General features: G+C 39.7%; 2 pseudogenes; one reads left to right on the top strand and one right to left on the bottom strand.

Annotated features, from left to right (window-relative positions):
- Positions 1 to 4,138: 4,138 nt before the first annotated feature.
- Positions 4,139 to 4,814, top strand: LOC128869192 (NADH-ubiquinone oxidoreductase chain 5-like; annotated as a pseudogene).
- A 2,893-nt stretch (positions 4,815 to 7,707) lies between these two features.
- LOC128869882 (ATP synthase subunit a-like) lies at positions 7,708 to 13,503 on the bottom strand (annotated as a pseudogene).
- Positions 13,504 to 13,648: the final 145 nt, after the last annotated feature.

The following is a 13,648-nucleotide window of genomic DNA, read 5'->3' as shown; positions in this document are numbered from 1 at the left end:
GTCGAAATGATAAAGATTTTACAAGGAAACATGCACAGGAGCACTACGGCAGACTTACTCCTGCCGCAAATTATGCTGGAACAGGAAGCAGACATAGCAGTTCTAAGCGAACAGTACGCCTCTCAAGGTGTTGGATGGTTTATAGAAGATCCCTATTCTACAGCAGCAATATGGTGCAAGGATAACACGAAACTCCAACTGACGAACAGTGGAACCGGAAACGGGAACGTCTGGATGAGGAGCCAATGTCTCACAATTATTAGCTGCTACCTTACATCAAGACACAGCTCGCCAAATAAGCGGGCACACCATCATCGCCGGAGACTTTAACTCAAAGGCCATGGAATGGGGTAGTCGAACAACAAACCCGAGAGGCCAACGAATAATAGACATGGCCGCTAAATAAAGACTCGCCGTTGCAAACGTGGGCAATAAAGCTACCTTTCGAAGACCAGGGTGTGAAGGCACAATTCCGGATATAACTCTAGTGTCTGAAAGCTACGCAAACAAAATACGTGAATGGACAGTTCTGGAAGATTACAATGGCAGTGACCACCAGTACATTACCTACTGCGCCGGAGAGACAAACGCAAACGCAACGAAACGCGTCAAAAGCTCGCGGAAATGGAATACATCAAAACTTGACAAAGCAAAACTTATAGCTAAAATTGACGAGGAGCAACCACACCACGAAGAGCCAAAGAGCGCCAGACACAAAGTAGAGATGACGCTGAGAAGGATAACGCTAGCGTGCTCAGCAGCAATGCCCAAGATAAAAAGTGCACTCCCGAAGAAGTCCGTGTACTGGTGGAAAAGCAAAATACTCGATCTGAAACATACGTGCATCAGCAAAAGAAGGAATTACACAAGAGCACGAAGAACCAGCCTCGCCACAACAGAGCACGCCGAATACAAAGCTGCAAAAAGCACCCTAAAGACGGCCATCCTGAAAAGCAAGAAAGAAAATTGGGAGGAGCTTCGGCGCGATATAAACCAAAATCCCTGGGGCCTAGGATATAAACTCGTGATAAACAAGCTCGGAGCAAGGCAGCCACCTCCTGAACTAAGCGAAGCCAATATGGAAAACATTGTGAATACACTCTTCCCCATACATGACCTCATGGCAGATAGAGTTGACGAGGAAAATACCGACCCACCCCCGCTTTTTACGGTAGAGGAACTGAGAGACGCAGTTGCAACACTTAAAAACTAACAAAGCGCCAGGTCCTGATGGGATTCCATCGGAGGTTTTGAAAATTATCGCAGTTGAGCGCCCACAAACGCTTCTCCACATGTACAATGTCCGCTTATATGAAGGAACTTTTCCAGAAATTTGGAAGATACAAAAGTTAGTCCTCATAAGCAAAGGGAAAGGAGACCCGGAAACCCCATCAGCGTATCACCCTCTGTGCATGCTCGACACGGTAGGGAAGCTGCTAGAAAAAATGCTGAAACCACGAATGGCAGCAGCGATAAACGAATCGGGAGGCCTCTCGGATAGGCAACACGGCTTTAGACCGCGAAGGTCCACAATTGCAGCAATTGAGGATGTAGGAAAGAGCATAGCAAAAGCACGGAGCATAAATCATTTTCCCGACCAATCGTGCTCCTCGCTACAATCGACGTAAAGAACGCTTTCAACAGCGCAAAGTGGAAAAATATGTTAGACGCATTGGAGAAGCGATTCAAAATACCCCAATACCTGATGAAGATGATCCGCAGCTACCTCAAAGACCGCGTACTCATTTACGGCACAAGAAAAGGACAACGGACAAAAATGATAATAATAATAACCGCACGGGATGTAGACGCAGCAAGACGGAAACTTACACAAACGATGACAAGAATCATGACATGGCTCGATTCGCAAGACCTTAGCGTAGCTCCGGAAAAAACAGTACTGATTCTATTCACGAGAGCGCGCATACCTGTAGAAGTGACAATGTCCAAACCAAACAACCTCAAAAGTGGTGAAATATCTGGGCATCAAACTCGACAACAAGCTGACATACTGGGCACAAATCCAGTACGCTGCTGAAAAATCCACCAAAACAATATCAAGGCTATCAAGACTAATGGCTAACATCGGAGGACCCATCGCAAGCAGGCGGACGCTGCTTATGGACACGACGGTATCCATTCTACTATACGGATGTGAAGTATGGGCGGACACACTTAAAACTGAGTGTCGCCGCAACATCCTGACCAAGGCCCAAAGACCCGTCGCCCTCCGCGTTGCTTCAGCTTATCGCACGGTGTCAGAAGCAGCAGTACTAATTATTAGCAGCACGATACCTATAGATCTGCTAGCGAGAGAGCGAAAAGAGCTATGGAACTTTAAAAAGAGCGAGACAAATGCCATAGGAGACCACACACGCGCGAGCGCAAAGCAGCAAATTAGAGCACATACACTGCAAAGATGGCAAAAGCGATGGGAGTCAGAGACGAAAGGCCGATGGACGAAGAGACTTATACCAAATCTAGACAAATGGTATAACAGACAGTTCGGCGAGGTAACCTATTATACTACACAGATGCTATCTGGACATGGATACTTTTACAAATACCTTAATAAAATAGGCAAGTCAGAAACCACTAAATGCATCTACGGAGATGCACTTATTGACGACGCAGATCACACTTTCTTCAAATGCTAGAGATAAAAACTAGATCGCAAAGCTGTCGAAGTCATACTAGGCCCCTTAAGAGCTGACAACATCCCTGATAAAATGATAGAAAGCGCAGAAAATTGGCAAATTATTCGCACGTATATAGAGCGAGTCCTACGTGCCAAAAAACTTGACATGGACAGAGATGCCTAACCGACATGCTAATATACCTTACTAGAAGATAAGCCGACAACATGAAGCCCCGCAGATAGAGACACAAGAAGACGAGCCTATGACATAAATGCTGACTACAAATATGGTGGCCCCAGACGTGGGTGAATAGAATTTATCCTTTTCATGGACACCGTTCTGGGCCCTCCCGAAGTAATGCACAAATCAGTTCCGGGAGGGGAGTCTCCCCAGGAGAGGAGGAGGGACTGTTTTAGTGGCCACATCACACGACGCAGTAGACGACGGTCGCTGTAAGTGCGAAGGCAGTTTGAACCCTACCTCACCCACCAAAAACAAAAAAAAAAAAAAAATAGTTATCCTTTCATATTTTGTAATGTGCCCTAAATATTCTATACTGTCTTTGAAAAAATGGGACTTCTCAATTAAAAAATTTTCATATTAGCCTTTTTAATGCTGTGATTATAATCCGAATTGGCTCCATATGTTCTTCGGGTGTGCGGGAAAATATGAGCACATCGTCAATATAAACATATGCGAATTTTCCTATATAGGGACGAAAAATATCGTCTACGCATCTTTGAAATATTGATACGGCATTATTTAATTCAAACGGCATTATTAAAAATTCATATTTAGCTCCGTTTATGTTGAAGGCTGTTTTCCCCCTATCTGGTTCTTCTATTTTTATTTGATGGAATCCTGACTCTAGGTCTAAAGATGTAAATACTCTTGCCTTTCCTAAATTCTGAATTGTCATATTAACATCAGGTATAGGATATCTCTCTGTTATAATTTCATTACTTATTTTATGACCATTCTCCTCTTGGGTTTTGCTAATTCAACCTGTCCTTTCTGTGGTACTGTCCAAATGGGAGAATTGTTTGGACTTTTACCAGGTTGAATAATTTTTGCTTTCAACATTTTTCCTATTTCTTTGTTTATGAAGTTATTGTCGCAATAAGGATATGGGTATTGTTTAGTCCATATAAGGTATTCTGATTTAGTTCTAATGGTTGTTTCAATTGTTGTAGTGAATGGTAGTGTTGTATTAGTTTCTTCATTTATTCTCATTATTTCCTCAATTTCCTTTTTAAATTTTAGGTTGTCGACAGTATAATTTATCTGACTTGTTTATTTCTTTGGTTTATCTTTAATCTTTCAATTTCGTAGAATATTCGTTCATAGCCTAATATTAATAATTTTTCTGTGGTATTTATTTGATTCGAACCATTCAGAGTTCTACTTTCAAATGGTTTTACATAAAATATTTTTCCTCCTCTAATTTCTTTATTTATATAATTTTGGGTTGATCCTGTGTCTATTAAAATATTATTTATTTTTTGAAAGAAGAGACAATAAAAAATAGAATTGAAATAGAAATTATTGGTGGATTAATTATATTAGCTGCTATAACTAAAAGAGCACAAATTCCTTTTTCATCTTGGTTACCTGCTGCAATAGCAGCTCCTACTCCTGTTTCTGCCTTAGTTCATTCTTCTACTCTTGCTACTTCTGGAATTTATTTGTTAATTCGGTTTAATATTTTATTGTGTAATTCTTGAACAGGTCAAGCTTTACTTTTATTATCTGGGTTGACTATACTTATAGCTGGACTAGGAGCTAATTTTGAATTTGATTTAAAAGTTTATTGCTTTATATACTTTGAGTCAGTTGGGTTTAATAATAAGAATTTTATCAAAAGGATTTTATAAATTGGCTTTTTTCATTTATTGAGTCATGCTTTATTTAAAGCATTATTATTCATGTGTGCTGGAGCTATTATTCATAATATAAATAATTCACAAGATATTCGGTTGATAAGGGGATTAGGAATTTATATACCTTTAACTTCTGGTTGATTTAATGTTGCTAATTTAGCTTTATGTGGTATACCTTTTTTAGCTGGATTTTATTCTAAGGATTTAATTTTAGAAATTGTGTCTTTGAGTTATATTAATATATTTTCTTTTTTTCTTTATTTTTTTTTTCTACTGGATTAACGGTATGTTATTCTTTTCGGTTGGTTTATTATTCTATAGCTGGTGAACTAAATTGTAGTTCTTTAAATATATTAAGAGATGAAGGATGAATTATGTTGCGTGGTATAAAAGGGTTATTGATTATAAGAATTATTGGTGGTAGTATGCTTAGATGATTCATTTTTCCGACTCCTTAAATAATTTGTTTACCAATTTATTTGAGATTATTAACTTTATTTGTTTGTATTAGTGGTGGATTATTAGGTTATTTAATTTCCAATGTATCTTTATTTTATTTTAATAAGTCTTTAAATAATTATTTAGTAAGTTATTTTTCTGGTTCAACATGATTTATACCTTATATTTCTACTTATGGCGTAATTAATCCTCCTTTAGTTTTAGGTAGAATGGTTTATAAATCTTTTGATCAAGGGTGATCTGAATTTATGGGAGGACAGAATTTATATAATAAGTTGGTTGAATATTCTCAATTAGTTTATTTTTTACATAATAATAATTTAAAAATTTATCTTTTATTATTTGTTTTATGAATTACCTTCCTTTTTAGATTTTTTTTCTTATTTTATTCAAGTAGCTCAAATTATAGAGTATAACACTGAAGATGTTGGGGTAATTATTTAATTCTTGAATATAGTGAATAAGTTTTAGTAAATTAGGAATTTACTAAATAAATAGATCTAACTAAATTTTTTTATATATAATATTTATTTAGTAAAATTATATATCATTATGTAAATATATGTATAAATATATATATATTATAAATGTAAAATAACTTATTTGAAATAGGCTGTTTTCATTGAATTTTGCTTATTATTTTTAATATTTAAAAAGTTTTTAATTTATTTTAATAAATAATTGTTTATTATAAAATAAAATTGATTAGTTCTATTTATAAATTAATTTAAATAATAAAATTTAGTAATTTATAAAAAAAATATTTTTAATTTTACAATGAAAATGTAATGTTTTTTTAAACTATTGTATATAAATAGAAGTATAAATGGAATTTAACCATTAAAAGATAAAAGTTAGCAGCTTTTTCTTGAATATCTTACTTCCTTAATTGGAAATTAAATTTCAGTTCTATCATCAACAGTGATATGCCTCTTTTTGGCTTCAATTAAATTAATAATTAGGAATTTACTAAATAAATAGATCTAACTAAATACTAAATTTTTAGAATAAGGGTAGTAAATTACCTAAAATTAGGTCGAAACTAATTGCAATAAATCGCTTCATATTCGTTTGTATTTATAAAACTAATAATTAGGAATTTACTAAATAAGTAGATCTAAGATAGATTGAAAATTCAATACTTTTTGAATGCAAATCAAATGTTATAATTAACTACAGTCCTATTTAATTTATATTTTTTATATGTTAGTCAGATCAATTTAATATACCTTGGTTTCATTCGTGGTATAAACCAATAATTAAGATTATAATAAAAATAATTGATGTAATTGTTCATATTATAATGTTTGATAAGTTAATAATTAAAATTATTGGTAAGATTAATGCAATTTCTACATCAAATATAAAAAAATAATTGTAATTAGGAAAAATCGTATAGAGAATGGAAGACGTGATGATGATTTTGTACAAATCCGCATTCAAAACACATCCTTATTCCCATTTAGCGTAAGTTATACCTACATACCAAACGTAAAAACAATAAAATCTTAAAACTCACACAACTCTATTAATTTTAATTCAATTACAGTCAAATATAGCTCATTCGACGCAAAATTAAATTTACTATAACAGTAGTTTACTAAAAAATCCTCAATATCGGATAATATCGTAAAAACTATGTCAAAGTTGAAAAAATAGAGAAAAAATTCCAAATACTTCCGTCTACAGTCTCGTCAGTTGTCATTTCAGAAAATTTGTGTGACTGTCAAAAGGACTTGTTTTTGTTCATTCGAACTAAAAAAACAAATTCAAAATCGGATGGAAATTGGCGAAGTTGGGAGTGATTCTTCACATCAACCTACTGAAAAACGGTTTTATGGCCATAAAATGGGATATTGGGGGTGTATTGGAAATTTCTCCTATACCATTTTTTTTAGTTTTTCTATACCCCCAAGTTGTGCTAGGTCTCCATAAAAGTGTATTTATTTTTTTTTTTGTCACACAGTGTAATCAAACAATATCAACGAAATGTCAATATCAAGCGGCTGCTTCAAAACCGAAATGATGTGTTTTTGAAAAGTGATTATTCAAATGTCGGATTAAACAGATTAATAAGAAAGTTGTTCCAATTAATACGTGGATTCCTTGGAATCCTGTAGCTATAAAAAATGTAGAACCGTAAACTGAGTTAGCAATTGTAAATGGAGCTTCAATAAATTCATATGCTTGTAAGATAGTAAGATATACTCCTAATAATACTGTGAAGAATAATCCTTGTGTGGCTTGAGAATGATTACCTTCTATTAAACTATGATGGGCTCATGTTACAGTTACTCCTGAGGCTAGTAAGATAGCTGTATTTAATAGAGGAATTTCGAATGCGTTGAAATGTTTAATTCCCGCTGGTTGTCATGAAGCTCCTAATTCAATTGTTGGAGATAATCTTCTGTGAAAAAAAGCTCAAAAGAATGATACGAAAAATAAAACTTCTGATAAAATAAATAAGATTATTCCTCATCGTAGACCTAATGTTACAGGTAGGGTGTGTAATCCTTGGAAAGTTCCTTCACGAGAAACATCTCGGCATCATTGATAGACAGTTAAAATAGTAAAAATACTACCTAATAGGAATAATGAAATATCATATTGATGGAATCATTTAACTAAACCTGAAACTGATGTTATTGCTCCAATAGCTCCTGTTAAAGGTCATGGACTATAATCTACTAAATGAAATGGATGATTAGCGTGTGTTGACATTAATTAAATTAATTTACTTCTCTAGAGCATAAAGTACTTAATACTGCAAATACATAGGATCGAATAATTGCTACTGTTGATTCAAGCACTAATAAAGCAATTTGGGCAATAGGTAGGTAAGGTAGGTAAGATGGCAAGAGTACCCCAGGTACACTACAAGTAGCACTTACGTGCCGTTTTGATACCATAAAGTGGACCACTACCTGTGAAAGGATTAAGGGAGGAGATAAGACCGTCTACAGCCATCCAGTGCTGTTGATGTAGCGGAGGAGAGAAAAGGGATCTAGGCTGGAGAATTTCATCAAGTCATCCCCAAAGGGGACGCTGAGGAATCTCAAGCGCCTAGCCGCCAAAGCCGGACATCTGCAGAGAAAGTGTTCCACAGTCTCTTTCTCTGTAGGATCCCCACAGCTTCTGCAATGGGGGTTGTACGGAATTCCAAGCTTCTCCGCGTGAGTGCCGATCACCCAGTGGCCAGTGATCACCGCGATGAGTTTGGAAATTGAATGGCGGGGGATTCCCATCACCTTAAGCGTTCTGTTTATATCGTATTGAGGCCATAGTGCTTTTGAAATGGCACACGATGAGACAGACCTCCATCTGTCTTGCGCTTTTCTTAGAAAGAAGTTGTGTAGTTTCCCTTTAACGACGGCCAAGGGGATACCGATGTCTGAGAAGAGGGCAGCTGGATTCGGTTCTGCCGCCCCCTTCCTGGCAAGCTCATCGGCAATTTCATTTCCCTCTATATTCCTGTGCCCAGGAACCCAGATGAGGGAAATGTTTCCTGCACGTTCGAGGCGTTTAAGTTCCTTCTTGCAGGAGTTCACGAGAAGAGAGCTGCAATACGGCGACGACAGTGCCTTGATTGCAGCTTGGCTATCGGAAAAAATTTTAATGTCTCCCTCCCAACAGCGATCCCGAAGCATTTTGCATTCCTGGAGAATCGCGAAGACCTCTGCTTGAAAGACGCTGCTTGTCTCCGGCAGTTTATAGGAGACCGAAATGTTGGCTGATTTGGAGTAGACCCCCGCTCCCACTCCAGACTCCATTTTAGATCCGTCAGTGAAAACAGAGGCATCTATATCCGCAACAACTCTCCCCTCTTTCCAATCTTGCATGCTCGGAAAGATAGCCCTAGCACAACCCTCAAAGCACAGTTTGCGGATGGAGAGGTCGGTGCGAATATCAGAGAAGGAAGGGGAGATCTGCTTCAAGATGCTGCTATGCCCTACAGGGAGTTGTCTCCAAAGGCCCAACTCCTTCAGTCTAATAGCACTCTGAGCAGCAATGGATTTAACCTGCAGATCCACAGGAATTAAGTGGAGAATAACGTTGAGCGCAGCGGTGGGACATGTTCTACAGGCACCAGTGATGCCCACACATGCAGTTCTCTGCACTCTCTCTAATTTAGTGAAGTTGTAGCCCTTCTGAAGCGCTAACCACCAAACTAGGCAGCCGTATGTCAAAATTGGCAGAACCACTAACTTGTACATCCAAAGTACGACACGTGGCTTGAGGCCCCATTTTTTGCCGAACATAGATTTACAGGCGTAGAAGGCTATATTAGCCTTCTTAACTCGATTTTCTATGTGCGGCTTCCAGTGGAGCTTGGGGTCAAGTATTACCCCAGGATACTTGACTTCCGATGAAAGTGTAAGACACTGGTTGTAAAGTCTAGGAAGCTTAAAAGGCGGAGGCTTGTATTTTCTGGTGAATAGCATCAACTCCGTTTTGTCAGAGTTGACTCTGAGACCGCTACTGGCGGCCCATCTGCTGAGTGTAGCGAGTGCACCTTCCAAAATTTCAGCCATTACTGGGAAGGGACCTGAGACCATGAGGACCAAGACATCGGCATATGCTACCACCTTTACCCCACCCCTGTTTAAGCGAACTAAGGCTTCATCTGCAGCTACTAGCCAAAGGAGAGGCGAGAGGACGCCGCCCTGCGGTGTGCCCCTATGTACGAATCTTGTGATTCTTGCTGCCACCGCGTTTATTTCCCTACCCCCAAGCAGGGACGAGATCCAGCGGTAGATAGGTCTTTCCACCCCTAGCCTGTTTAGAGCCGTGACAATTGACTCCGCCGTAATATTATTAAAGGCGCCCTCTATGTCTATAAAGGCCGCCAAAGTGAATTGTTTCCCCTCCAGAGATTTCTCTACACTCCCTACTACCTCATGTAAGGCTGACTCGGTAGATTTCCCTTTCAGGTAAGCGTGTTGGGGTGGAGAAAGTCTGGTTTCACAGTGCTCTCGGATGTGACAGTCGATCACTCTTTCAAGCACCTTGAGAATAAAGGAGGTAAGACTTATAGGTCTGAAGTCCTTGGCCAGGACGTGGCCCCTCCTTCCTGCCTTAGGAATGAAGACCACTTTGGTTTTCTTCCAGCTAGCAGGAACGAGGTTCAGCGAGATACACGCCGAGAAGATCTTTTGAAAAACGGGAACCACCACGGTCTTAGTCTTCTGAAGCATTACTGGCATGATACCATCGATGCCTGGAGATTTGAAAGGGGAAAAACTCTCGATTGCCCAGTTTATTCTGTTGACGGACAAGACCGGTGTCAGGGACATCACAGGTAACCCCTCCTGCCGGTTCGCGTCTTCGTTACAGACCGGATCAATAGAGTTTACCGGGAAATGGGCATCAATAAGGATTTTTAAGGATTCGCCTGCAGATTCAGCCCACTCCCCGTTCTCTCTTTTGACAAGAGTTTTACAGGAGTGGTCCTTGGATAGGATCCTGCTGAGTCTGGCCGAGTCTCTTACGGATTCGATGGATTCGCAGTACTCTTTCCAAGAGTTGCGCTTCGCATCTCTAATGGCTTTCTTATAAACTTTCAAAATTTTCCGGTAATCTTGAAAGTTCCTTATTTGGTAACATTAGTTGAAGACTCTCCTAACCTTCTCTTTCAAGTCGGTCCGCGTCTTGCTCCACCAGGGAGGAAAGTCTTTCTTGCTAAAGGATACTGGACAGGTCACTTTGAAGGCAGTCTGATAGGACCCTTCTAGGTGTCTAACTTGCGTGTCCAGTTGTTCCTTAGTGGAAGTCAAGAACTTACTCCTTTTCAGCTTCTTGCAGAAAACCCTGTGGAAAAGAGACCAGTCTGTTCATTTAGGGTTCCTGCGGGGTAGCAAGGTCTCCCGAACGAAATCGATTTCGTAGAGGATCATCCTGTGGTGCGAAAACGAGTTCCTCTGGGAGACCGTCCAATTTTCAACCCTAACAGCAGATGAGTTTGTAGAAAGAGAGATATCAAGAACTTCCTCCCAACCACTTGATGTTCCCGATGCCGGGAAGACAAAAGTTGGGGAGTTGCCCTTGTTCCAGATAAGTAAATTACGGCTTAGTATAAAATCAAACAGGGACTCACCCCGTTCATTGATCTCGCTGCTGCCCCAAATGGTGTGTCTGGCATTCGCATCGCATCCGATCAGGATGTTCTCCTTCTTGGGCTGGAGAGTATCCACTAGATGTTGCAACTCCTCAGGAGGCGCCGATCTGTCGTGGGCCATGTAGGCAGACACCAAGCAGAAGCAACTGCCACTGGATGGTTTCACCCTGACCGCAGTCACATCCGGTGAACTGAAATTAGACAGCAAAAAGGCATTAATTGTGTTCCGTACTAGGATACAGGCCCTTGGCTTACCATCAGCTTGGACATAAAAAAGGTCATAGGATCTGTCCCTCAGTCCCATGATTTTTTGCTGCCAGATCCATGGCTCCTGAATCAGGCAGACATCGAGGTCCTCCTCCCGGAGGGTGACTCGTAGGTTATCTGTGGCTAGTTTGGAATGACGAAGGTTAATTTGTAATACTTTTAACAGACTCTTCAAAAGTGTTACTTACCTTTACGACTGCTCCCCCAGTTCAGAAACCGCGTCCGTCCCAGACAGCCGCAGATCGTCGAGCAGCTTCTTGGTGTCATCCCCCAATTTCTCCAGGTCATCGTCCAGGGCGACAGAGACGGGGAAGACCTTCACTTTGGCCAACCTGAGGCCAAAGCGAAGTTTGAACTGCTGTTTTTCTAGTGCCTCCAGCGACTCGTTGTTGATCAGCAGTAATATGGCTGAGCTATGCTGCTGAGGTTCTTCTATTTTGATGACAGACCAGTCATCCATAGGAATCTCAGGATTCTGAAGCTTGAGACACGAGACAATTTCCGAACAGTCCAGCTCCATTTTCGGCAACCAGATTCTGGCTCGTGGTCGCCTGGGAATTTCTGAGGCAGGGATGAGCTTTAGCGAAAGCCCTTCCCAGGCGTTGCTAACCGTAGCAAGGCTCTTTTCCAGAAACTCTTTCGAATACTGATTGGCACATGTTATCACCCTACAGCCTCGACAGATTTCACCCGAGTCAAAGAGCGGAGCTGGCCCGTTTTTATCCATGAGATGTCTGACGACCATACCCGATAGCCGTCCCTCAATTGCATCCCAAAGGGGCAACACCGCTCTTCCACTATTGGTTTTCGCGTCCACGAGGGCAACTTGGAGATGATCTCTGGCCACCTCACTGTAAGCCGCCCTCGAGGACGCGCCTGCCGCACTGGTTGAAGGGCCCCCAGGCCCCTGGGTTGAGGAGTGTTTGCTCCTTTTGCCACACGTCCACTCACATCCTGTGAGCGGTTACGTTTAGCCGAGCTCCGTGCCGGTTTTGGCTGTTGTTGTGGTTGTTGTTGTGGCTGGTTTCATTTTGCTGCGGACGCGGCCTCGTACTCTCTGATCGCGGCCTCGTACTTCACACGGTCCTCAGCGTCCCGCTCGTGCGCTTTACCGGCTTGTTCATTCTTGGCAATCTTTGCCAGAATGAATTTCGCCCTCAGGTAGCGCGCTTTGAGCAGGGTACCGGACGACTTCTTATTCTTTTTCTTTTTGGTGACCTTCGCAGTGGTCACCGGGGTCACCTTACCAGAGGCCTCCAAGGGAACCTTTCCAGAGGCCGTCTTGATTACCTCACCAGAGGTCGTCTTGGCAGCCGACTGGAGAAGGCTTGGTCTTAGAAGCGGGGTGCTGTGTTTTGTACCGCTCGAACATGGCTCGACGATCGTTTCCTGGCTGGAGGCCAGAAGATCGTCCTCGGAGAGAGTGCCCAGCACACTCTCCGTAATTTGGGCAATAATTAATAGTGAAATAATAGCATATGATAGTGATGGACCTATATTTCCTAGAAGAGTTAATAGTAAATGACCTGCAATTATATTAGCTGCTAATCGTACTGCTAGAGTTCCTGGTCGAATTAAATTTCTAATTGTTTCAATGCATACTATAAATGGTATTAAAATTGCTGGTGTTCCTTGGGGAACTAAATGTGCAAATATATGTTGTGTATGACTAATTCAAATATAAATTATAAAACATATTCATAAAGGTAAAGCTAATGTTAAAGTTAATGTTAAGTGACTTGTACTTGTAAAAATATAAGGGAAAATAAAGAAGCGAAGATAAAAGTTGATCCTGAATGTCCTGTAGATCCTAATAAAGTTTTAAATTCTTTGCGTAAAGTTAATAATATTGAATTTCAGAAAACGTGATATCGTTAAGGTATTAATCAATATGTTGAAGGGATCACTATTAATCCTAAAAGGGTTCTTATTCAATTAAGAGATAAATTAAAAATACTTGAGGTAGGGTCAAAAACTGAGAATAAATTTGTTATCATTTTCAATTAAGAGGTTGAGTGGAAGATTTTTTAGTTGAATCAGATTTAGGGGATTGAGGAATTACAGAGTAGTAATTTATTATTCTAAAAAGTATAAATGTGATAGAAAAAATAATAAATAAACTTAATCAACCAATTGGAGCTATTTGTGGAATTAAAAAATATTAATAAGTTTAATAATTTTAGTTTGACAAACTAATGTTATAAATTTAACTAATTTTTTATTATTATTAAATGTTATTTATAAATCATTCGAAGTAAGTACTAATTTACTATTGAGTGGTTTAAGAG

This window comes from Anastrepha ludens, chromosome X, assembly GCF_028408465.1.
Source record: "Anastrepha ludens isolate Willacy chromosome X, idAnaLude1.1, whole genome shotgun sequence".
Taxonomy (NCBI): domain Eukaryota; kingdom Metazoa; phylum Arthropoda; class Insecta; order Diptera; family Tephritidae; genus Anastrepha; species Anastrepha ludens.
This window is presented reverse-complemented; position numbering and strand designations above follow the sequence as displayed.